Genomic DNA, 26,951 nt, shown 5'->3' with positions numbered 1-26,951 from the left:
TACTTACGACGTTCATGCTTATCTCTTTTATCTGACGTCTATTCTACATACACAGCGTAATTTCGGCTAGTAAACGAAATTGAGGACAACTCTTTGAGGTTTATATATATATATATATATATATATATATATATATATATATATATATATATATACTTACGACGTTCATGCTTATCTCTTTTATCTGACGTCTATTCTACATACACAGCGTAATTTCGGCTAGTAAACGAAATTGAGGACAACTCTTTGAGGTTTATATATATATATATATATATATATATATATATATATATATATATATCTACTACAGATATTAAGGTGACCATATATATATTAATCTAGGCATTATGGGGACCGTTGGATTAAGGCGACAAAAATTGGTCTCCTTAATATTTTCAGTCCAGATTTGATGTATCAAATGTCAATAAAAATGTCCATTGACAGTAAGTTGATAAGCTTGAATGTTTATTTACGAGATCATTTCATTGTTTTAAATATTATTCTCTTTTAATATTAAAAAAAGTATTCTTAAACTTTTGTGTTAGTATATTTGTGTATCCATAAAAATAGCTATTAAGGCGACCAGGGAAAAAATCATAATTTTGGTCAAAAATAGCTATATACTAAGCATTTTTTTATTTGTTTTACTTTATTTAAAGCTTATTGTATATTATCCCGAAGTTTCATTCCATAAAAAACAGAAATGAGGAAATTCGATATTTCGTGTACCATCAGCATCCAAATTTTCAAGTATACAGAAATTTAACTTTCCGGAATATAACGGAAATTTTCGGGTATCTCCGTGGTACCATCTCCGTGCAATTATGCAGTATGGCGTTCATCTCTTACAGAAAGAGAATGGTAACTTGGTAAGTGTTTAAAATACATATTCAACGTTTTTTTCGTTTATTTTTATGACTTTTGTACAGTTGTATAAATCGTCCACCCTTTGGATGAAAAGCAAATGATTTATCCGGATTTTGTTCATCCGAAACTAAATCACTAGTATCAACATCCGGTGTAATTTTTGCTTGTATTTTGGAGAAACTCGATTGATTTCTAGCAAACTTGGTTTACCACTACTGTACATCGTCGCTTATTATTATTTGGTATGTTCCAATCTAAAAAAATGATTTGCTCCCATAACATCTCAGATTTTAATAAATAAAAGACGAAAGGATACAAATGCATTACATTTTGTTTGTCAATGTCATGTCATTAGTCATTCTCATCACCTTTGAATAGCAGAACAGAACGAACACTATCACCAATTCGTATTGTGGCTTTTTGCATGTGTCTTAAATTCTCATATTTGATAATAAATGCAACAATAAAATATTTCCCTTATTCTGCCACAGTTATGCACCAGTCAATTGTAACAATGGCGCCCAGGTCTTGTTTATACCGGGGAAAGCAGAGGAAATTGGGCCATGTTTTTACCTTCCAGGTGGACCGGCAGTGCTGAGTGAATGCGGTGTTATTGTTTTTGCGCTGATAACAGGGAATGGGCCTAACCTAGGATGTCCCCAGGGGCATTTGACGGGGATCTGGTCATTTCGTAACCTTACCATTTCGTAACTGCTGATCTTGGTTATTTCGTAACCATTCTGTTAGTCAATTCGTAACCGTCAAGTAATCAATTGACCTTACGACAGCGGCTTCTAAGCCACGCCCCCTGATATCAAGGGAGCGAACTCTGTCTATGTCCGTCAAACAAACGAGGAAGTAATGGCGTCTCGCGTCGTTTCGCTTTCCGATATTCCTGACAAATTATCATAAATGTGACATTACAATGCGAAAAAATAGAAGTCAAAGGAATTTGTAACTGGCTGCTACATCGGAAGGCTCGATATATCTTTAGAAAATGACGATATCTAACATTTACGGGGTGAAATCTATCCAAGTCAGAGAAAATCGGATAGCCGCCATGTTGTCAACATTGACATCGATACAAAGGAAAAGCGTGTGTGTGACGCATACTGTAAATGCAAACAAGGGTAAGTTTATCTTTTAATAACACCGGTCCTTCTTACAGTATTGTTGAAACAAAGATTAAATCATCGCACAATATGAGTAAATCATAAATGGCCCGAATGGGGAACCCGGAAGTGACATTAAATAACAGTTACTTGCCAGCTATACAGTATAACCTTGTATTCTATAGTATGAGCAGAAATGGTTTATTGGGGTTATGCATAAAAAGTTTCAGTTCTAAGCGATTGAACAATCCCCCTTATGAATAATAATGTAATAGTTGACAAGTGACAATCGTGGGTGATACCAATCTGTAACTTTTGCATTGCTCAAACATTCACATGCTTTGATTTTTGTTCTTACAGAAATTGTGGAACATGTTCACACACTCTGGCTGTAAAAGTAGACCTGGGAGGAAAAGTGCCCCCGGTGTGGGGCTCGAACTCACAACCACCAGAACACTAGCCCGGCGCTCTAACCAACTAAGCTGACTGGGCAGCTGGTTCTAACCCACACACACTACCCTCCCCCCATTTACCGGTTAAGGCTGGTGGAGGGTCTTCTGCTATTTACCGTTGACACCATTAAAGTATTCTGATTGATGGAGATAAGGAAGTCCCCTTATTATTGTCTTCAACAAGCCTACCGCCACAGGGGACCTAGCATAAGACCGGAAACCGCCCCCCCCCACACACACACATGATATTTGCCAGTCCAGGCAATGTCAACCGCAAGAGAAAACCAGTGATGACAAGTTTTACAAATAAACGGTAGGACCTATTTTAAAGCTTTTTATAACATTTAGTTTTTACTTTGCTGTACAAAAGTAATGGACTATTTGTCCAGAGAAAAACAACAACCACAAAACATTAGCTAGTATCTTGACAATATTTCATTATGATATACATGTAGAAAGCAAAAATCAAAGGCAGTAGCATTTACAGCTAGTATTAAAATATTTAACAATACATGTAACTGATTTATTTTAATATTGGCATCTTTTATTTATTTCAGGAAAGTGTGGTCTTTTGAAGAGAGTTCTTGAAGTTGTTCAGCATGTTGTTTTGATGGATTCTTGGAATGTACCTCTATGATGTTAGCTTCAGTTCTGGAGTATAACACCAGTTGTTGTATATTTAATATCAGATTTATTAAAAACATTGTTGTTTTGCAAACATTACTTAAACTTTGATATTTCTTTGATGTTTATGTATGATATTGTAGGTGAATATCTCTTTATTGCAATGGCAAATATATTTTAAAATATATAGCATTAGCAGAAGTTATTTTTCACTGTTAAAGCTGCACTTTCACAGATTGATCACTTTGACAACTTACACAGGATTCGATTGCATTTATCATGTTTTGGCTCGGAGAAGTTTGCTTTGTGATTTATATATTAGGTCTTAATTTAAAGAATGCCAAAATAAGCCGATTCTGAGACAAAAAGTGTCAAACTAGAATTCTGTGAGAGTGCAACTTTAAGAATACTGTTAATCGAGTGTGCATGTGATCCGGACTCTGAACATTGGATGAACTATCATTAAATATTGTAGATTTACGTAAATGACCCAAAATATAAGAATAACAATGAAAATACATGCATGTTTGACTTGTTCTTTATTCATAATAAGTCTAAGTCTTTACAGCACATGTTTGGCAGAATCAAGTTCTAATGAACATAATAATTGATTTAAATGTACAGTGAAATAAATTGTTTTATACAGAAAATAAAACCTTAACGATTCAGACCGATCTGTTCTCGTTTTGTTTTGGTGGCTCAAATATTTATCTGAGTTTTGGAGGAGGCCTAGCTGGTGTGAGCTGGTCAAATACAGTAGCTGCTTGAGGGTCAGTGTTTTCTTGATTAGATTTCCCGTCGACAAAGTGCTGATATGAAAATAAGAAATCTATGAAATGTGTCGGAATGACAGCTACAAAAGCCATTGTTTACATAGGAACCATACGAGTATATGAGATTCGGGAGCATGCGATGGTTCGGACAAAAATCTAGTTGTACGATATTTCCTGTTTACTTTGAAAGCAAAGCAGTTTATAAAAACTACATAACGGTATCAACAAAAAATACCTCTATCTTGAATGAAATCAATCGTGTCCATGTTGAACCTGATATTAAATGGCCATTAATGCCGATTTGACAACACAAGCCAAAGCATAAATGTACGATGTTTATAGTTTAAAAATAGTAACACTTATTTAGGTCATGCACGGACAATTTCAGTATTAAATAAATTTTGAGCGGATTGAAATAAGTAGTTTTGTTCAAAAAAATACTTTTGTACAGACGTATAGATGTTTCGCATTTGAACGATCTTTCAAAATTTCCAAGTTCAGCTGTTGATGAGGTATTCCACAGAGTCTGATACAGCACTTGCATTTTTCTAAATAACTCACTGGTTTCGAATACAGAACGAATTGTAAGCCATCTTTAGTCGGCCTGGCTACCTTGTATCCGAATTACAAGTGCCATGACAACACCTTTTTACCATAATACTTAAAAAGGCGAGGAATTGCCAGCGCATGTATATGACGGACTCTGGTCAGTTTGACGGACAAAATGGCGGATAGCAACACGGCTTATCAGCCCTACATTCTGATTGGCTGATAGGACCTGTCAATCAAATCCTGTCGTAAGGTCAATTGCTCATATAATAACCACCATTTAACAAGGTGATAAATAGTACACTTAGCACCTCGTTAAGTGTATTGTTCGAACCTGGATGTATATTGCACAGCAACCAAGACACCAATTGGGAGACATTACTCGAATTCTCACTAGTAACAAGCCAATAATTTATGTTACTCAATAGTTATTAGATATATATATATCATGCTAAAGTAGAAATGATTTGTTATACTACCAAAATATGTTAATTATTTTCTTACATTTTGCTTATTTATAAACAATAATTAAAGACTGATCGCGATGTATTTTTGAGTAAAATTACGTATACATAAATGATCATTCTTGACCTATTTCATTGACTATATTTGTTTGAATTGTTTAAAACGAACAAAATTTTGTTCTGATTTTTTCTCAATTGATTCATATTCTGCATACTTTATATCCGAAACCGACAAAAAACAACCTTAAATTATTTGTTAGGCCAAATAAAAAAATAGGTCTGTTTCAGGTTACCCGACCGACCCTATTTTTCCCGCCGACCCTAACCTATTTTTCCCTGAAAAAATGTGATTTGGGTACGAAAAGCATTTGTTACGAAATGTATGTACGTAAAGTTGACAATATTAGAGTTGGATTTTTTGAATGTATTTACAGTACTTCACCTTAGAGTTCGGACACCTTAAACTAATTAATTTTTCGCTCTACGAATTCATAGAAAATAACCATTTTTACATTTTATTTACATGTATGGTAAACCTGCCTTTTTTCTTCATGTCTGCATTTTACCACTTATTAATTTATCCGTAGCTATCAATGGTTATTACGCCTATAAGTCACTGTAGCTCCTTCATCAAGATGGTTAAAATCCCATTCAACACCATTTTATACATGCATTGAAATGAATAAACACCTTTTATCGGCTTCAGATCAAACAGTCCCATTGTGTGACGTCACATAACTCAGTTATACCCACGAGGATCTCATGGAGAGCATGGATATTGTTATGCAGGATTAATGTGTCTGGTGATTTTTTATTGTAACTTGAGTATTGCATTTATAACTTTAATTCATCACATTTAATAGTTACCTGTATCATTGAATGTGTTGACTTTATTGTTTTCATGCCAAGAAATCCTATCCAATTTTCAATTAAGAAGGAAACCCCTGTATGCCAGCATATACATGGATTTTAGCAGCATATGCATTATGTTCCATTCAGTGGTTTTGTGCTAAGGGTTAAAGGACTGACTTGGTTCTCCATGAAATTTTTATCAGTTATCTGCTGTTACAGCTAATTCATTTCATTTAATGGCCATTACGACCAGCATGAAATTCAGGGGAGCAATAATTTTGGTCATTTTTCGGAAAAATCTTTCTATAGTGCATGGTTCTTAGATTTAACGCTTCATCTCATTTTGTTGATTACGACACTTGTCAAAAATAAAAATAAAAATTCAATAATAGTTTATTATTAAGTATTGACATGATTTTCTTAACTATAAAAAGTATAATTATTAATTAACTAAGCTAAGCATTACATCTTTGATATTGTTTATGAACAATCTCCTTAATAACAATATTTAACTATCTAAACCACACTCTTGTTATTATGTTTAATTATGTTTAAAGATTGAAAACATCAAGTACAAATGTACTAACTATATTTCTTAGTTCCCCGATAGCTAAATATTTCCTCACGCCGGCCAAATCCTAATAGCCTCTTATAGAACAATACCGTACTCAAGTCGTTTAATTTAACAACTTGAGTACGGTATTGTTCTATAAGAGGCTCTTAGGATTTGGCCGGCGTGAGGAAGTTTTTTGAAACAAATAGAATCACAAACCCCAGTCAAACTTATCAACTTCCGGCTCAAAATGTTATGACTCATGTATTTTTAATAAAATGATACCGGGGAGTTGTTTATCTGTGGATGTCGAAAATCTGCTTAAAGGGGCTATACTCCGTATGATAAAATAGCGGAAAAAAAGAGAAAATTTTCGAAAACTGACATAAACTTGGCATCGATGTGTACACTGCATTGAAACTTACTAACTGAAGAACCCGGTCTCCGACACAGTTGTTTTTACATTTTGGTACTTTTTTTTTACAATTATGATAAAGCGTAACACAGTCCATTAGATAATTGTCCTGAGATTCGTTACAGAAGAAAACTTTTTTGGTGCGAATCTGGTGTACAGTCCCTTTAAGGGTTCATTGTACTTTGCGCTCATTATAAATAGATAAATGAAGGGTCTTCGCATTGATACAAAAAGCTTAGTTCCTTCATTCACAGCAACATATAATTGATTAACGCAAGATTAGCAGCATCAGTAGAAGTTATATGATAGTTAGTAGAAGGAATAGTAGTAGCTGTTGTTGTAGAAGTGGCAACAACAACAACAACAATTCAGCAGGAGCGGCAGTAGTTTAGGGGTATCATCATCATCATTATCATCATCATTATCATCATCATCATCATCATCATCATCGGTGGTGGTGGTGGTGGTGGTGGTGGTTGTGGTGGTGCTGACATTGGCAATAGCAGAAGCAGTAGTGGCAGTATCAACAACAATAGCTGCAGCATTACCACCTGTATTACTAAGACTTAAGAGCACACATATTAAATGACCAACATAGTCGGTTCTGTTCGGTGGGGTTAAATACCTATTTACAGTAACGTTCTGAGTCATGTTATTATTTGGGGTGGGGGTGGGTCAATATTTTACAGAAAAGGAGTCACTCAAGGACAGCGACCATTGTTGTGAGTTTATGTCGGTCAAAACATGTTCTTTCACAGGTCACGGTATGAAGACAATGCCAGATGAACACAAAACTAAGCAATTTTTTAGATTGAAACATTGCAAAAACAAATCCCAATCAGTTATACGAAAATGCATTTTAACCGCCTCATGTGTTCATGATAATATGAACAAAATTGAAGTAAATTTAACATTCGGAGATTCAGTTTTGCCAATGTGATATATTTTTTCAAGTTTGGTTTGTATTTCCCATTTTCCATGGTGTATACGTATACTTACGAACTCAATATACAGTGAAATAAAAACAACAAAGCTTTAAAAATGAACAATAAGAGTGTGTGTTTTTGTTAAAAAATGTGAACCCAATAAATCTGACATTCTAAAATCAATATCCATACGCTTAGTAAAGCATACCCTTAAATATAATTCGACCTACGAGACGGCCAGATTCATATATAATGTAATATAGGTTACATTTTCATTCCAAATAAAACGGTTGGTTAAGCATACCATTTTCATTAACATCTGTCATACACATGTATGTCTAAAACGATAATGTTACTCATTAAAAACATCATATTTTTGTTTAAGAATAAGTAAATAATAAGTTTTACTAAATTAAGTACTCTGTAATTTTAATTAATTGTAGTTAACACTTGATACTTCTTCACGTCTTTCTGGGCAAAATTAAATACATTCTTCCAAATCTTGACCCAAACTACAGCAACTCCCTAGATATGAAAACATGATTAAACACATGGTCAGATTCTCGGTCAATTAGGGGTTAATGTGTAGCTGAAATTGGCTCTTGTGTAGAAATGAAAAGTGGAAAAATTGGCTGGTATTTCTTGGCATGATTGATGTTTCAATGAGTATTACTGTACGATTATTGCTTCATAAAGTCTATATTAAAAGTGTGATACAAGTTTCAAAGTTAATTGGCGGATCGTTTTACAAACATGTCATGTCTGTGTTTAAATCTCTGCATTGCCCTTGTTGTTTCTTTAATCCTCCATTGAATATATCACACATCCTTTTCACCAGGCAATACATCGTTTAGGATGGGTAGTAACCAACTAACTTATCACAGTGATGTATACGGTTAGGTAATCTAGCCAGGCATTGTAACGATAAAGATCAATAATTTTTGTCTGTGAGACTTAGTAACTGTAAAAGTTCAGTCGATGTCCTTTGGGTGTCCGAAAATTAGGTACCTGAAATAAAAAAAAATTGAAAATAATAATGGATGTCGGAATTTATAGAATGTCCGAACTCTTAAGGTGAATTACGTTTGTGCTTGTGTGGCAGGTATGTTTCAATTCTTGAACTATATTTTCTTGTCAGATACAAATGTGTCAGATACTGACTTTCGGATTGATATGTCAGACTTAAGTGTGCAATTTTGGCAATAAAACCTGCATGTTTCTTGTTCTTCAAACCTGAACCCCCAGGTCCTCTTGACAGCATTGAGGTTTCCTTGGCTAATGGCTTATATGGTAAATTTGCCGTCCCACTCTTCATGTAATTATGTTTCAGGGAGGTTAGTATTCTACAGAGAGTGATTGAAAGCAAACGGGTGCATAAAGAAAAGTAAAACCGTTCCTGGAAAGTCTCAAATAATAGCAGAGTGGTGTACCATAACTTAGTTGAAATCCAACCACCATTGTCAAAAGTATTTAACCAGACAAATAAAGAATGTTTCCTTTGAAGCATGTAACATGTTTAAAAACTACTGATAAACCTGAAAATTGATGACTTTTATTTTTGTTACTTTCTGAGTCAACAGTTACTGAAATCAATATATCAAAAAAAAAACAAAAAAAAAATATTCCGACCTACCTACCCTATTTTTTTTAGCAGTGTTACCTGAAACACACCTATTTTTTATTTGGCCTTATGGTATTAATTTCCAATAACAAGATACAAAATTAAACATATCGGCACATTTTTAATACAATAAGCATATAAAAAGCGCATAATCTCATTCGGCAAACTCACTACATTTTACAATACTTCTATGCAATTTAATAAAAAAGAAATTCTAAAGTAATATGGTCTATATATTTAAAAAATATTGGCTTAAGGTCACAATTCCTCTCAATGGTAGAACATCTATGAATTAAAAAATTATTACATTTAATATTCAGCCTGCTTATAATATTTCCTTCGCAACATAAAAAAATAGCTAGTGTGAATGTTTCTATTTGTCATAGTTTCAGAGTTTATTGGCAAATCGCACTACACTATTAGGAATAAAGAAGGAACACAACTACTAGATTTAACTTTGTTTATGTTGTTATTTTTATGTTTTATACTTACAGTAAACTTATTACTTATAAATTCAAATGGTATTAAATTAATTCCTCATAATTATAGGAGTCAACAGTTAAGATATGACCATTCGATTTCTTAACGGTTACGAATTGACTAACACAATGGTTACGAAATGACCAACAATGAGCGGTTACGAAATGATCATAATTCATTTGACAGGGCTTTTACCAGCTGTTTGTCTGTGCAGAGCGGGAATTTTACCTAGGATTTTGCTGGACCGAAAGTCAAAGTCCCCGCTATTAGCAGGACCTTGGGGGCCCATGCTGCAATTGACTGTTGCATTATTTGGATTTTTTCTTAACTTTACGACACGCCCCCCTAAAGTATTTTATAGTCAAGTTTAGTAATATTTTTTTACAGAAATTGGATAACTTAACAAGTAAAGTAAACTGTACTGAGCTTTTAAACAAACCTACATACTTATAAATCAAAATTGATATTTTAGGGTCTACACTGAATAAACCCAAAATGTTAGTTTTGATTTGCTAAATTCGAACAGTATTAAGTCAATCCACACAAAATTTACAGGATCATCAGATAACAAATTTTCTAAAAATTATCTGTTTGCCAAATAGGGAAGACAGGTTTAAGTGGGATTAAAAGGTTGCTATCTGTGACCAAAAAAATACTGTTCAAAATTGTGAGTATTCATTTATCTTTTGTTCAGTAAAGAGCATGCAATGGCATAGTGGTTGGATTAGATAATCTGACAGCGGTGCTGGACGTCAGGAGTTCAAATATTGTTGTGAGTTCAATGTACCAAAAGAATACCTTTGGAATACACTACCGGGTATTATCTATAAAAATGGCAGAGCAAATTGCCCATATTGTAGTAATGTCTTAGATCCAGCTTGGATAACTTGAACACGGTAAGCGGTTCACACCCAGGGACATTCTCAGATAAAACAACGCCTATAAACTTGAACATTACATTTTTCATTGAGACAATTAAAGAAAAAACATTATTGCTGATCTTCTGAAAACAAATCCTCTAACATTCAAATATTTAATTTGTTGGATGAACTAAGGTTTATATTGATAAGAGATTGCTTCAGTTGGATTTAAACTAATCATCAACAAAAATATATGCATTTAAATCACACAATGTAAACAACTGCGCCACATATCTTATCTGTATGTTTTGGGTTTTTAAAATTTAGCAGTTAAATATAGATTAGCATACTGGTAGGTTTGGTTGATCTGTTGCTTTAGTTGCTAAGTAAACATAATGTCAGTGATTTCATCACTATTTCTATTAAAATATCAGTTTTCTTCTTCAGGGCTTCTCACATTTGCACCATTTTTTTACCATTTGAATCATAAAAAGATAACAAACACAAGAACTTAACACTTTGTGAATATTTAAGGAATGTAAGGGGTCAGATTTCAGATTGCTCATTATTGCTGGAACACTAAATACTTTATTTGATTGTATACACTGCACTTTCTTGTTAAGCATTCATCCAAATCATTTGGGTAAATTTTGGCAGAAAAACTGCTTTTGGATTTATACTGGTCATCAAAACCGGCACTGACAAAACATAAGACGTGTTTAATTAATGTGCGGGAAAGAGGTTTAAAGGTGTCGGCCCACAACGAAAGGCTTGCGGGTTGCAGTACCCCTTTAAGTAGTTCTTGAAAAAAATGATTCTCTGAGGCAGCATTTGATTATGTGTACATTGTATTCTTGTATGTATTTTCAAGTTAACACATGATTTATATAAGGTTTGTATAATTTTAGTTTTATTTAAGTTTTAAAATTTTGATTTTTTTTTAAGATTTGCCTGCCCCTGTCTGAACACTTAAATTCTTGGTCTTTGGACTATTGTCTGCAACTTCAAAACACACTTTTTGGAACAGGACACATTTTCCTGATATTTTATCCAGTTTGACTGCAATATAAGTTGTATTTATCAATAATTTAAGTAAAAAATGACATTTATATTTCCATAATTACCTGGTAGTTAATTGTTAATTTGTTTTAATTCATGGATAGGTTTATTGCGAGTGTCATGGAAAGCTGGAACTTTTCAGTACACAACATGCAAACTGAGAATGAACTGTGTGTGCCGGCTTTGTGAACAAAAACGCAAGGCGGCTACTGAATTTATTGTGTTAAATCTAACTTGGGAGTAAGAGTGCATCTTTAACAATTAAAGAAATGTTGTAAAGAAATATTCCGTTTATGATTATGTCATCACATATTGAATATAAATGAATTTGCATTAGCATCAAATACTACAACTACAAACTTTTAGAGAAAATGTCATTTTTGTACTATGACCTTTAAATGTCATTGACTTGACCTTGAGGTATAGGAATGCGACATATTCATTTAAGAAACATTAAAACACATGAGCAATTTACATTGCGGCCATTTCCAATAATTTTTAGCATTATGACCCGACTTTATATGATATACTTAGATTAATATGAATTCATTGTACAACGATTGTGAAGAAATTAATTTACATTATTATGCCTGTTACTTTCGAATTCGTCTAGATATTTTCAACAATATATAATGTTATTCATGCAAGAACTAGTTGAACAAGATATTATTTAGATTTTAAGGTCAAATGGTTATATTTGCCAGAAAAAGTCGGGCAACCTACATGATATCAAAACATTATTTACATTTGTAAAGGTTTCGTACCATTTTATTTGACAAAAGAGTTCAATAGCATGCCCTTACTTTTAAAATGTTGATGTAGCGGTACTGTGACGGTGTTCGAAAAAAAAAACCCACCGTACTCGTGCTAGGGAGAAGGGATTTTTTTCAATGGACTACACGTTAAATTATTTGGCCAGTAATATCATTCAGTTCGACAAAGAATAATAATGAATATTGGATTGAAAATGGTCCAATGTTGAAAACACTTGTGTTGTATTCAAATATTTTAAATCACGAGTGTATTGTTTCTTGAAATTAATTATACGACTTTAGCTAGAACATTGAGGAACACTACACAATTTCCGATATTCGTGAAAAAACACTACAAGTGCGAAGTGGTCGCATGTGTTGTGAAGTACTAATCTAAAGTGTTCTAATTCATACATGATAGAAACATATTCACATCTCATATTTTATAAATATACTATCTAATCAATCATAAAACAATATTTAAGATATCCTTGGGACCCCCCCCCCCCCTGGACACGCAATACAATTCGTGTTTCGCTGATCTGTTGGCTGGGATCAGATCATCCATTTAGGGATTTAGATATGTTACCCCAGCCACCAGGCTGAATGTTTAACCGTCACCAGACACTCTGCCATGAATGTGAGAGAGTTTAAAGCTATTTCTTATTTTCCTGTGTAACTATATTGATGTTTGATTAAATTTACGCCGTCGTGTTACTGAGTAACAATTTGAAATTGGGCCAAAATCATCAAGCTAGAGCTTTGCATAATCTTTTTCAAACTTCTGGGTGATTTCTGCCCTTGAAAGCATTTGCTCGCAGCCCGCCTCAAAGTTACACTTCGTTCAGTATTTAAAGCTTTCGGATACACTTTTTTGTTAATTTGAGATCTTAATGACGCTACATTGTACTTCTAAGTAAATAGATGCTCAAAGTAACAAGATGCTCTGGGTGTTCACTGGGTGACAAAGGCTACCCAGTATTGGTTGTTTCTTTTTTCTGAAAAGATGTTTCTAGTGAATTGCCAAGTTGCAGTGGTTTTGACGCCACAGAACCAGCACAGCTCCATGACAGATATATATGTTTTCGTCATTGATGTCAGTACTGCTGTATTGGTGGCCTCACAATTTCTGTGTGGAAATGTCATCTGATACACTCATAACGGCGTATTTCTAGCATAGCTTTCATAAGTGCATGGCCATTCTCTGTCATTTTCAGATACACTGTGTTGTGTGTGGATAAGAAATGCAGAGTGGTACCACCAATCACCTAAGCCACCATTCCCCTAACAGACAAAAGGCTCATGGGGACAGTTCCTGCAGTTTACAGCAAATTGTAGCCCTACAAACTTCAGGTAAGTGATAAATCTGGGCTTCAAGATATCTCTGTACTCACTTTAAGTTTATACTTCATTTGAACAAAACTTACAATTTCAGCATCAAAATCCAGGATTAGATCCCAGACCGAACCTTGTCTCCTTTATTAAACTTCATTTCAGATAATCTATAAGCCACATACATGTTCACTACTTATGGCGGATAAGAACTTTCGCAAATTGATTATAAATGCGTTTTCCCAGATATACACCCTCCTCTTGCAGATACTGCCAAGCTTGGGTGCACTGGGCCGGTTATCCAGCCGTGTGGAATCAACATCTCCAGCTGAACTTGGGCCGGGAATTATATAAGAATCCTTAGCAGCATGGTGAGCTTTTGTGTATTTATTTCCAGGCTCGTATACCCGTCCAGACTTCTGCGTTTAAGCTTTCCTTTCGTCATTTTTTTAAATAAGGTATCTCAAGTCTTTCAATGAAATCACATTTTTGGAGGCTAGATTTAAATTAAGGAACCATTATGTGTAGAAAGCCTTTTGGGTGATTTAAAATCAAATTAGTAAACAGGATTCTCATGGTTCATGGTTTATAATTGGCCTTGTGGACCTTTCATTCTTTACTTTGGTAAGAGCCGCTTAGGTATGTAAGAAGGGGGGAGGGGGGGGGGTACAGATGTGGTAGTAAACAGTGTTTAATAAGGTATATTTGTTTTTATTTTATCACCATTTTGAAGGTAATGATTGTGTTATCAGGGATAAGTAACAAGTTTAACATAAACACTGTACATGTTCTTTATTTCAAATAAAGCTATAAATTATCTCTGGAGAATTTAGTCTGATCTCCATTTCTCAGAAAATGTAGCTGTCTAAGTGCATATTCCATCAATGAGTATCACTGTCTTTAAATTGCTGTTGTGGTACAGTTTAAATGGCAAAAGTTTTATGGCCCTGCTTGTTTACGACTCCTCATTAATTTTTGTATAGCGAGAAAAGTAAGGGAATTCTAGAGATTTACTAGAATTATGGATTGTTTTTACTAGAATTATGAATTGTTTTTCTTGAGTTAAACAGTACATAAGGAGGAATTAGTGTGTACACAACTCCTCATTTTATTCCTGTTTATTATTTATATATGTAACATAGATGTGTACAAGACCTACGGTACTGTAGAAACATGACATAAAGGAGCTCACTTTGATTAATTTCCTCAAAAAAAGATATCTTTACTGTTAAAGTAAGAACTTTTACTGCATAGTAAGTAATGTCTTCTGCTCATCTTTATGACATCATTACATGGAATGATGTCAACTTCCCAAGACACATTTCCACATGGCGCAGCTCATTTATATATATTGCTGATGGATTGTTTAGAATGGGACAGTTTTAATTGGACATAATGTTTTAATCGCCATTTTACAGAGTGCCAGCCAGTCATTGCTGTTCTTTGCATTGCTGAGGAGGACAGTCCTGCCAACATAATAGTTTGTTCAATAACAGGTAAAAAACTGGTCTCACTTTACATTTTCAACCACTGTTCGATCGTAACAATTATCAAAGAACCGGCTAGTCTCAATCATGAAGCCGCTCTAATTAGAGTCAATGAACGATATAGATCTGGATACAAGCGTCTAGATGATCGAGACTAAATTGGCAACATGAGAACATTTATTTCCTTTCCTGATTCTTGAAAATTACATGAACACATGACAATTCTACTATCATTTAAAGCTTGATTAATTTTCAGACAAATGTGTTTGTTTTAATTTGCCTTCCGCTTAAAGTAAACGTATATATACTGGGCAAGAAGTGCTGAATTTCATCGTGAATCACAGTGATTATCCAAAGTTTGAATTTGGTTCGGACATGTTTGACGGGAATTCAAAGACATTTTTGTCAGCCGTATTATATCACAGGTTTCCATGCATTTTGCATACATTGGTTCATTCCAAGATAAAAATTATAACCTTTTTCAAAACGTTCAATCTGTGAGAGTGCAGCTTTAATAGACCTGTAAAGACTTGTCGATGTGAAACTTAACTCTCAATCAAACTATGGTAAAAGATCAAATGCGGGGCTCCGTGTGCGGCATAGACTGCTAATTTGTATTTAATATGATGAAGAGCTAGTTAAGTTATCTTTTTTAAAAGTCTTCATTTGAAGAAAAAAATGTTTCAATACCCTGTATGAATTTTCTTCACCGGATATTGATTCATAAAAATCATTGCTCCAGGGTGCGGAGCTACTTTTTGTTATATGTCTATATGGAAAAATCTTCTCCTCAGAAGTCAACTTTGTTCCCCAATGTGCAAGGCACAATTGGTGAAAATAATTTCAGTAAAAGTCACTGATTATTATTATTGTGATTATTATAAATAAACTTTTACTATTTCAGGAGACAAACAGAAACACAGAGGTGCTATACATTCCGATGGAAAATACAACAAAAGAAGAATTTTAAGAAAGGTAATAACTGAGCAACTATGAACATGCATGTTGCACTGGTCAGAGTGTAAGACCCATCTCGCTTCATAAGAATTGATAATCATCAATGTATTAAATCAAGAAATTGAAACGTAAGTGTCTTGTCTTTTGCAGTGTTTTTGAAATAGAATATAATTTAAAAAAAAAACTAAATTATTTTTTAATATGATTGTGAATGTGTGATGTTTTCTTCCGATCATTCTCTCTCCAAAACCAGATACAAAAAACATATTTGTAGATTTTTATACGCCCGAAGGGTCGTATTATGTTATGGCCTCCATCGTCTGTCCGTCTGTCTGTCTGTCCGTCCGTCTGTCCGTCCGTTAGCAATTCCGTGTCCGGGCCATAACTTGGTAACTAATAAAGCAATTTTCAAATAACTTTATACAAATCATCACTACATTAAAAGGGTGTGTCGCGCGCAATTTCCAGGTCCATACCTCAAAGACTAGAATCACCATGGGGGGCGTTAGCAATTCTGTGTCCGGGCCAAATCTTTGTTACTCGTCCGTTAGCAATTCCGTGTCCGGGCCATAACTTGGTAACTAATAAAGCGATTTTCAAATAACTTTATACAAAACATCACTACATTAAAAGGACCTCGAGCCGAATCTTATTCGGGCGTATAATGCTCCGTTTCGCGGTGCTCTTGTTTTGTTTTACTTGTAAATATAGTTTTAAGTTTGTATTTTAGGCAAAGCCTTTTATTCTGCTCAATACAAACTTAAATATTGTAAGAGCTATGGCCCTTTGTAATTTTTAAACAAATACATTTTATTTCATGTTTTTGTAAGCCCATTATTTAGGGACTTTTAATATTTTCACCAGCAGCATTATAAAGTCAGACCAAAAGTGTCCAGTTAGTGTCCAAACAATAACTAAGTTAGAATCCTTTCTCAAATAAGGTGAGCGATATAGGGCCATCTCTGTGTTTGTCTGACAAAAAAAACAATAATCAATCTTTGAGTTAAATTGACAAAATATTGTTGTAGAATGTTTTGTGAAGACATACTATTGGATTACTTTTGTGTCAATAGGATTAAGATTTCTGCACATAAAAATTATTTAGAATAGCATTTGGGTCAGTCGGTTCACGTTCAATATTACTGATAGTATAAGTGGAAGCAGTGACTTAAAATTAATTACCAAACAGTTTCTGCTCAATTGCTTTGAGTTAACATACGAGTTATGAAACTTGGAATACTAGTTCTTGGTGGCATAAATGAAAGACCTTGTTTTGTCACATTGACTTGTAATCAAGCACTAACTTCCTCTAAAAAAAATTCAGGTGATGGTTGGGCACACACAAGAAGACATAGATCACATGTCCAGGCATATGAGTAGACAGGAGTTTCACACTCTGCCAAACTTACTTCATCAGAGGAGCAGAAAGCTTCTCAAGATCCTGCACTGCACACTTAGATATAGTCTTTGACTACAACAAGGGGATGAAAGTACAGAGAGGTCCAATTGAAATCAATTCTGTGCTGCGTCATTTCTTCATTCTGGAAGTCGATGGACATGATTTATCATGGCATCAGGTGTGCAGTTTGTCGACTATCAGCAGTCTTGTTCACCAGTTGTGCAACTTGAGCTGGTAGCTTTATTGCTTGAAGCCACAGCATAAGAGGGGGAAGGTGCAGGCTCATCAAAAAGTCTCAAAAGTTGAAACTAGGAAAAGAAGTTTGTCAAGAGTGTGAATATTTGCTTTGAAAACCATCGTTACGATGATTTGGTTTCCTTTGAAACTTGATACATTCTATGTGTATGTTGAATGAATTGAGATGCTTAAATAAAGAACCGCTATTCAAATATCAGGAAACTGCATTTTTCATACCAAAGGGTAAATGATGTCGCCATTTCCTGTATGTATTTAAGTGAGATATGTTTCCACAATTAATATTTTTAGGGAATTTTTCTCATCCTAATGAATGAGATTAAATTGTACAGCGTTATATGAGCTTAATATGTGTTTTCTGTTTCTTTAAAATTGGTGAAAAATTGTCAGAAGATAATTAGACCAGTATCCATTACTGCAATCATACAATCCAATATACAGGGACAAACCCACTGGGCATATAATATAATCTTGGATTGGAACCATCCAATTTTTGCGAAAAATTAAATGGCAGATTTTTCTATTTAAGTTAAAACATTGATGTTTTATGCACTTTTCTTAAACCGTTAGTAACATTAATTTTTGAACGGAAATATGAAATCTGTGATCTGATCTTTTGTCAGCAATCTTTTATCATTGGTTTGCAGATAATTACGCAAAAAATTGCTCATTCAAAAACAAAAAAGTTGTGAAAACGGTATATCTGTGGGAGTGCAGCTCTAAATGTTTAATTTCTTGATTTTACTACTGTATTAGAAATTACAGGGGTTGGGGCATATTTTTAGTGTTTTTATTGCTCAGGGCATAACTTACAAATAGACAAAACTGGAAAATGGTCGTTTCAAAAGGCCAAAGATAATGCAAGTTGAACAATCATATTGTTCATGGCTTGTATTTTTGGTGTATTTTGTTGCATATGCTATAGAAAAGTTGAAAGTTAAAAATAAATTCATAGTTGAAATGATGGCTTTGAATGGTATTGTCAGATGAGAAACGGCACTTTTAAGAAATAGGTATAATGGTACTTTATTTATTTTGATCAATTTTAGATATTGTATGAAAATTATTATCTTATTTAGTACATGAGACCTTTTAAACAGTTATTGACAATATAACAATGTGTATATGAAGCTTTAGATCAACACTTAAAGCTGCACTCTTACAGATTGTCAGTTAAGACACAAAATTGTCTCAAAATCTGCTGATTTGGTTATCATTCCTTTAATTCAGTCATATTAGATAATTCACAATAGAACCCATCAGAAATGTAAAAGTGCCGAAAATTTCATTTACATTAAATTGTTCGTAATGCTTTTAGCCATAAAACATCATTTTTTTAACATAAATATGATAAACTGCTATCTGATCTTTTTTCAGCAGTCTTATATCACTTAAAATTGGGTCTAGACATTTATGCAAAAAAATTGTCCATTTATAGACAAACAATAAAAGAGTACCGGTAGTCAAAACGATCAATCGGTGAGATTGCAGCTTTAAATACACCTTTTAAGACCGCTGTAAAATTCCAATGGTTTGCCTAAATCTTTAAAGCTAGCATACTGTTTAATTAACAACCATACTTATTGTTTAAAAGTGTCATGATATCTTTGTACAATGTTTTTATATAGTTCATTAAAGAAGTCAAAACAAATTTGTTTATCTTGTAAATTGTTTTCTATTATTTAAATGACCCAGACAAAAATGGGAACGTCGGTGCTAGTTCTTTTACTATTAACATCCCATGAAGTTTCTATTGGTGTAGCAGCAAGGAGGTGTTATATTAAGGATGCATCATTTAAACCAAATTATACATTTGGCACCGTGCACCCCAGTTAAGTCGTGCAGCGTCGGGAACGGGCCAGTATATACACTCCGGTATAGTAGGGGTGGTCACCGAGCCCGAGCCACACTGTCTAAGGGGCACGTGCAATTGGCCATTAATTTGGGGAATTAGCTGGCACAACTGCGAGTTACCGTTTAAGTTCAGATCACGTTTAATGGTTCACTTTGATTAACAACTCAAGTCCAATTAAGATGTTTAAAAGTTGGTTCTTTATTAATTCCACATTTGAGTTGAATAGTTAACAAAGATAAATCCAAATACTTATTTAACAAGAAACATTCAATAGTCCATGTGATATATTAAGTTATGAAAGTAAGTGAATTAATTATATAGTCACAAAAAAAAGTAGTTCAAAGATATTTCCTTAGTAAAAGAAGAAGTACAAAGTTCCTAGTCTATATGTATATCTAATGTATATATTTCTCCTTCTCCTTAAATGAAAAATGTACATACTTATATACTTACTTGAAGAGTAGAAGTTACCAATCAGAATTAAGTGATAAAAAGATAGTGATCGAAGATTTTAGAAAGTGTCACTCAAAAATAATTATTGTCAAAAATAAAATTTACAATTAGATTAAGTCTGAGATAATTGAGAAGTGTCAAAGTCTCAAAGAGTAAGGTTTATGATTATGATCTGAGATAATTAACTGATAATAATTAAGAAGAGGAAGCAGGAAAATCTTATCAGAAATTTCAAAACACTCAATTGCAATTAGAATGACTGACAAAAGTCTCTTTAGGAAATTATGAAAGTAAATATCATAGAAAAATAAGATGTAACCAAAAAAAGAACAATAAATTTTCTAACAGAATTTGAAAGAGAAAGTCACATGGTGACACATTCATATGCACAACATACAGGCGTGTAGCCGCCTATACGTGAATACGCGGCTGAATCCACATGATTCTGACAAAAAAATCAACCAAAGTTGCAGTATGCGAACTTGACTACATGAATCTAAAACTGGTTATTTTCCAGTACTAAATAATGCACATCGGAACGCCCAGAATGCACTAGATTGCACCATGGTTTTCAAAATTTTCAAGTTTGCCCCGAACCCCCAGCACATTTATGAATCCTCATGAATAGAGGGGTAGCTACGCCCCTGACATAATTGAAACCACAGTGTGGCTAAACAACACTTGTATGTTTATCCTACGCAGTGATCTCCCATGGAAATGCAATCGTCAAAGAATCTGAAGGGGATGTTTATATGGACTACATTTGAAATGCACCAAGTGTTTAAAAAAGTTGATTTCAGTCACGAAGAGAATCAACCATACCCCACACTTGTTGGAGTAAGATGAAATGTCCACTTTCCGCGAGAAAGAAAGTACATTGAAAATGTTCATTTGATTCAAGTGACTATTTTTTATAAATATGTTACAATACATAAAATACTTTATTTTTTTATAATTGTTTACCCATGTTGAATTTTACTTGGCAAATTTATAAGAGATTTATATACAAGGGCATAGCCAGAAGTTCGTGGAAAAGCTTGATAAAATGAAAACAATATGCAGCATATCTTTTAAACTTTCATACAATAATAATCAGGTAATTTGAAATTAAGAATGCGAGATTCATCGTAAAGCATGTTATAACGACAACGTAGTGATCACTATGGAAACAGGTGGTCGCGCATTCCTCCGCAGTTGCTAAAATAACCCATGACAATATCTTGTTTATTTGACCACTCACATTGAAACCAATAAAACGGCGCGAAGGTTTGCACATTTGACGTGACGTTAATAACGTGTGATGAAGTGAAGTTTTAAGTCAGTGCGTTTGTTTGTTTATTTCAAAGGAAACATTTTAGCTGGAACGGAATAGTTAAATTTTGTTTAAAATGACGCCAGAAGACAGATTGATAAAACGGGCAGTGATACAGTTCTGTGTAAACCTAGGGAAAACTCCATCGCAAACACTTAAACTGATGAATGAAGCATCGAGTGAAACTCAAGTGAAGCGAATGCTCGTTTACAAGTGGCAAAAGCGGTTCAGTGAGGGGCGGGAAAGCATTTGTGACGACGTGAGGTCTGGGCGACCGGTTTCACAAACTACAGTGTGTGACGTCGAGGCCGTGAAAAACATCGTTGACGCTGATCGTCGAGTCACTCTTTATGAAATATGCAAGATGTTGGACATGAGTTATGGGTCGGTACGGAGGATAATGAAAGACAGTTTGAAAATGAGTCGAGTGAGTGCGCGTTGGGTTCCACGGCTGCTGACAGAAGATGAGATGAGCAAAAGAGTACGGGAATCACGCCGATCCTTAGCTCGGTACTAAAAGGAAGGAAACCGTTTTCTTGAGAAAATAGTCACTTGCGATGAAACCTGACTGTTTTATTTCGACCCTGAGACAAAACAGCAAAGCAGTCAATGGAAGACTACCAGTTCCCCGCCTCCGAAGAAGGCACGACCATCCTGCTCGATAGGAAAGTATATGTTCATTTTCTTCTTTGATGTGCACGGTGTTATCCTACTCCATGCAGTTCCGCAGAGCCAATCTGTGACGGGTGCTTCCTACTAAAAGGTAAAGTGATATATAACAAAATTCATTTTTATCAATATTTAGGACTTGATAAAATCTGCATAAAACCATGTTTTAAAAAGTTTATGATTAAAAATATGGGATTGAATAAGTGTTAGTTTTAATTATATTTGATGAAGTACGCAAAACGCGACAAATGTTATAAGCCTCAGTTATGTTCTCCATTTAAGGTTTTGAGGCGTGACTTGTAGAGGGCGATGGCATTTAAGAGACCACTGGCGTTGCATGATGGGTGGATTCTTCACCAGGAAAATGCATCAGCGCATAGATCGGAGGAGGCACCGACTACCGCGACAATCCAGCTTGAAGCGGAGATCCTTCCCCACCCCCCCCCACCACCTTTTTCGCCAGACCTACCACCATGCGATTTTGCCCTATTTCCGAAACTTAAATGTGAACTAAAGGTAAACGCTTCAATGACTTTCAGGCACTACAGAGTGAAGCTCAGACACGCCTGTATTTTTACAAGTCAGAGTGGTTCAGTGACATTTAGCGGCAGTGGGTAGAGAGACTTCGACGTTGTATTGCGGCGAACGGCTCTTACTTTGATAAGTTATGACGTTGATGTCAGATTCTGACGTTTGAACTGCGCGGGCTATACTGATCTCATGTTAATGAAAAAGCTGTAGTTTCCTTTATATTTTATGTATCAGTTTGAAGTTGTCTATGTCATTTACAGCTGAAATAGATTTTATAGCGAACTGACGTTCGTTGAAAAATATTAAAATGTGTTGATTGTATTAAGGAATTCCACGAACTTCTGGCTATACCCTCGTATTAAGAAACTCGGAAAGTATGTGAATGGTTTGGACCGGCTTCCTCAGCCGCTAAAGAGGATATGATTATGACATACTTTTTTTAATCTTTCGAACATGAGTTTTTGAGTGAATATAAGCGAAGCTTAGTTAAGGGTTTTAAAAATGCATATTTTACTTGGATTTTATAGATTGTTATTACGAAATAAAGTATGGCGTATCAAACGAAGTGTTAAAGCTAAGCTATTGATGGCTGAAACCGTTCAATAAATGTTGATATGTGCTAACATATAGTCTTTGAAGTCCAATATTTGGAAATGCGTTACTAACCCGATTCAACAAAAGGCTGTTGCACAATCAGTTGATTGACATAGTCACGTGATAAACCAATAACTTCCATTAAGGTTAAAATATTCAACACCTTAGTATGAGTCCCTGTGGGCGAGTGGATAAGAGATCCGTTTTTTATTCTATGTGTTATCTGCACCCCTATGTGCTTGCTCCCAACTTGAACAAGATTAATTTTTAATACTTTAATCGTTTTTTAAAAATGCAATTGAAGTAAGAAAATCAACCTGGTTACTATTATTTCTGCAATTTCAGTACCAAGGAGTAAAATAAATATACATGTAAGTGTTTTCAGATGCATTACGAGAAAAAATATGTTTGGTGCCAAAACATGAGAGAGTCTCTTTAACGGAAAAGTTTTGGCAGTTACTCAGTCAGTCAGATGGTGATAAATATAATGCATAGCATCATCGCTCTGGAGTACGAGAATGTTGTATACAGAGCATTTTTTTTACTGAACATGCGTCTGTTTATGTTGATGACATAAAAGGTTTAAACTGTTTAAAGGAACAATAACATTATGAAACAACAAATCTGATTACAGATATCAGTGGCAGATCGTGGAATTGACTTAAGAAGGGGTACGTGAAACTCATGGGCTTAATCTTTCCACATCCGTCCCTCCCTCAGAACAGAAATTGAATGGCTTAAAATGTTGGACCGGGGTGGGGGTTAGACTCCCCCAATTTATAGTCCGAAATAGTGCATTTTTATCTTAATATTGTATTTTTCCCGATATTGACTGAGAACATATTATAAACGGACGATTCAAAGGGGTGGGGGACGGCGCGCGCGCTGGGACCGATTCCCCCCACCCCAACCCGCCCCCTGAATCTGCAATTGAGTACATGCATTAAAACCGTCTCCGTAGCCTATTGGTTAAGGCGTTCTATACCCTTCATTAAATTGACTTAATACTTCACACAATTGTTCAGGACCATAAGCCAATGAGGTTACATAACTCCATATCCTTAATACAAGTTATGGCCCCTGATTGACTTAGGTTAAACTTTTAGGCAAGTAAAATTTAAGGGGAAGTTGGAATTTAATAAAAAAAACTTCCATGGGTCACAATGAACCCAATGAACAATGTTCTTTAATCATGAGCTATATAACTGTTCAAGCGTTAACAGACACATTCGTGTGCAGACGAAACTTTTATTGTTTTTATAAGCACAGAACTTGTAATTAGCATTTACAGTTTCTATATAATTCAACTGAAAGTTCTATTTAACCATAATATATCAAATATTAAGTCACCATTCACTAGCGGATTGAGAAGGGGTGCAGTTGGCGTGCGCTCCCTCTAAAATCGTCCAAGTTTACTTTTTGTGTCAATATATGAGAAGAAAATAATAAAATATACGCATAAGGCCACAACAAATTGATCATTTGTTCGTCGGATTTGCCGCACCTAAAATTCGAAAAACGAAAAAAAAATAAAAACACTTTTTTTTGCGCCCGCACTTACTATTTGGCCGCGCATTTTTTTTTTTTTTTTACTTCTGAATTTCCTTTTTTTTACTTAAAATTTGAACCTGCAGCGTCGACTTCGCCTTTTTTGAAGGTATTTCCATGCTTTACATTCTCCGCGAGCAAACTTTTCTCGTGTCAGGACAAAATCAGGTCCGGGTAACCGCAAAACAGCCGATATTTGTTGACAGTCTTTTTTGTCGGGAATATTTTGCAGGACGCACCGTTGTTATCTATTTCCGGTATTAATTTGCAGGATACTTTCAGTTTTCGTACACATATAAAAATACACATTTTTAATTGAAAAACAGTGTCATAGTCAATGGATTATAGTCTTCAGTAAACAACAACAGTTTCACAGCGTCGAAGGCAATAATTATTTATGTGTGTATTAAGTAATTCATTGTTTTGTACTCAAAATTTAGTGTTAAATAATAACTTAATCAGATTTTGAGTGCAAAACTTATATTAAAATACACGGACACTCGACTTACAACAAATGAACATGTTTTCGTGAGTTATTTTTTAAATTCTAAAATGCATTTCTCAGTTTTATACTCGTAATTGTTAAAAATAGAAGGACTTGTAAATGTTTCGGAAACAGTCTGTATTTATGCACCATTCAATTGTAACCATTCCCCCCCGGGGATTGGCTGGACCGAAAGTCAAAGTCCCCTCTATTCCCCGGACCTTGGGGTCGTGGTTACAATTGACTAGTGCATTACACATACATGTACAGTATAAAAATAACATCAGTAAAATCAGAAAATAAAACCTTTTATAAGTAAAATGACTGTTTTAATTTTCTCAATTCTTTGTTCTTATCCACTTGTTTTCTTTGATCGATTTGTAGTAAAGTGGCCTGTTATTAAAGTGGCCTGTTTCTTACGGGCATTGAAGCTATGGAGGGTGTCATGATTTTTTTTTCAAGGCACGGACCTATAAACCATTGGTTCGTGGTAAAGGCGAGGTCTTGAAAGGGAAACATCTTTATTCCACCACCTGCTCTAATATAATGACCGGTGCCACATTTGCAGATTTGTTTAATACTGCTTCAATTGTGTTGTCCCGCAATTTAATCGGCAGTGTCTTAAGTAATAGTAAAGCACTGGATCTTATTGCCATTTGTTATATATTGAGACAGATTTTCATGTGATACAATCAAAACCTTTTCATTTATATTTAAACTAAGAACCTATGTTTGCAATTAAAAAGCATTTCTTGACATATTGCATGATAAATTTAGTAAGAAATAAACTTTTTAATTTTTATTTTATTTTTCGCCTTGCGCTCGCCTCTGAATTGCCTTAAATTTAAAAAAAAGTATTTTTTTTTTTTTTTCGCTCGCTCGCTCCTACGTTTTTTGGGCAAAATCCGTAGAACAAATGATCAATTTGTTGTGGCCTAATGCATCATTTCCGACTACAAATTGTTAAAAATTACTTGATTGAGTAACCCTCAATCCTCCTGCAAACGCCCCTAAGTAACGCCCCCTTCTAACGAGAATTCCTGGATCCGCCCCTGGTCATTATATATTTTGTTTATCAAACGGTACAGAGACCAAGTGACTGAATCTGACTTGCATTTAATGAATGAGATGGTCTGTAAAAGATTTCCGATGAATATCCTATGAAATTTGCAGTCCTCCCGTTTCGACTGGTCATTGTTTGTGGATTTATATAATACACAATTATAAAAAATACTATTACCAAGTTGTCTCTTAAGGTTACGGGAGCCTATACTGTCAAAAGTTAAATATATATAATTTGTCCCCCTAATGCCATAAAATATGGATGGTCCCCTTAATGCCTCAAAAATAATATTATATATACACTGGTCTCCATAAACCCTTCTACATATATACCTGTCCCCTTAAAACCTGCAACATACTTACAAATTATTAAGGAGACCCCAAATTACGTATATTTTTTGTTAATTAATTTAAGAAGCCTAAATTTTGTACTCATAATAAATGATCATTTCAATACTAAATTATCAACAAAAAAGCAAAATAAAGTATAAAACAAAAAATATACAAATTGTCTCCTTAATGCCGTAAAAAATATACGGTCACCTTAATGCCCTAAGTAGATATATATATATATATATATATATATATATATATATATATATATACAAAATATATATCTTTGAGGTATATATATATATAAACCTCAAAGAGTTG

The 26,951-nt window shown here is 34.4% G+C and overlaps 2 long non-coding RNA genes across 5 annotated transcripts; both read left to right on the top strand.

The window, feature by feature from the left end:
- Positions 1-599: 599 nt before the first annotated feature.
- Positions 600-17,497, top strand: LOC128221236 (uncharacterized). 4 transcript variants are annotated; one of them, XR_008258921.1, is made up of 6 exons: positions 600-869; positions 13,577-13,712; positions 13,959-14,062; positions 15,110-15,187; positions 16,083-16,153; positions 17,460-17,497. It is a non-coding gene; the product is annotated as an uncharacterized LOC128221236 (long non-coding RNA). The 4 variants fall into 4 exon arrangements; XR_008258922.1 differs by lacking the exon at positions 600-869 and adding an exon at positions 1,016-1,109; XR_008258923.1 differs by lacking the exon at positions 600-869 and adding an exon at positions 1,509-1,609.
- Positions 1,649-3,077, top strand: LOC128221237 (uncharacterized). The gene is made up of 3 exons (XR_008258925.1): positions 1,649-1,997; positions 2,340-2,744; positions 2,989-3,077. It is a non-coding gene; the product is annotated as an uncharacterized LOC128221237 (long non-coding RNA).
- Positions 17,498-26,951: the final 9,454 nt, after the last annotated feature.

The sequence above is a fragment of the Mya arenaria genome, chromosome 16 (genome assembly GCF_026914265.1).
Source record: "Mya arenaria isolate MELC-2E11 chromosome 16, ASM2691426v1".
In the NCBI taxonomy this organism is placed as follows: Eukaryota; Metazoa; Mollusca; class Bivalvia; order Myida; family Myidae; genus Mya; species Mya arenaria.
This window is presented reverse-complemented; position numbering and strand designations above follow the sequence as displayed.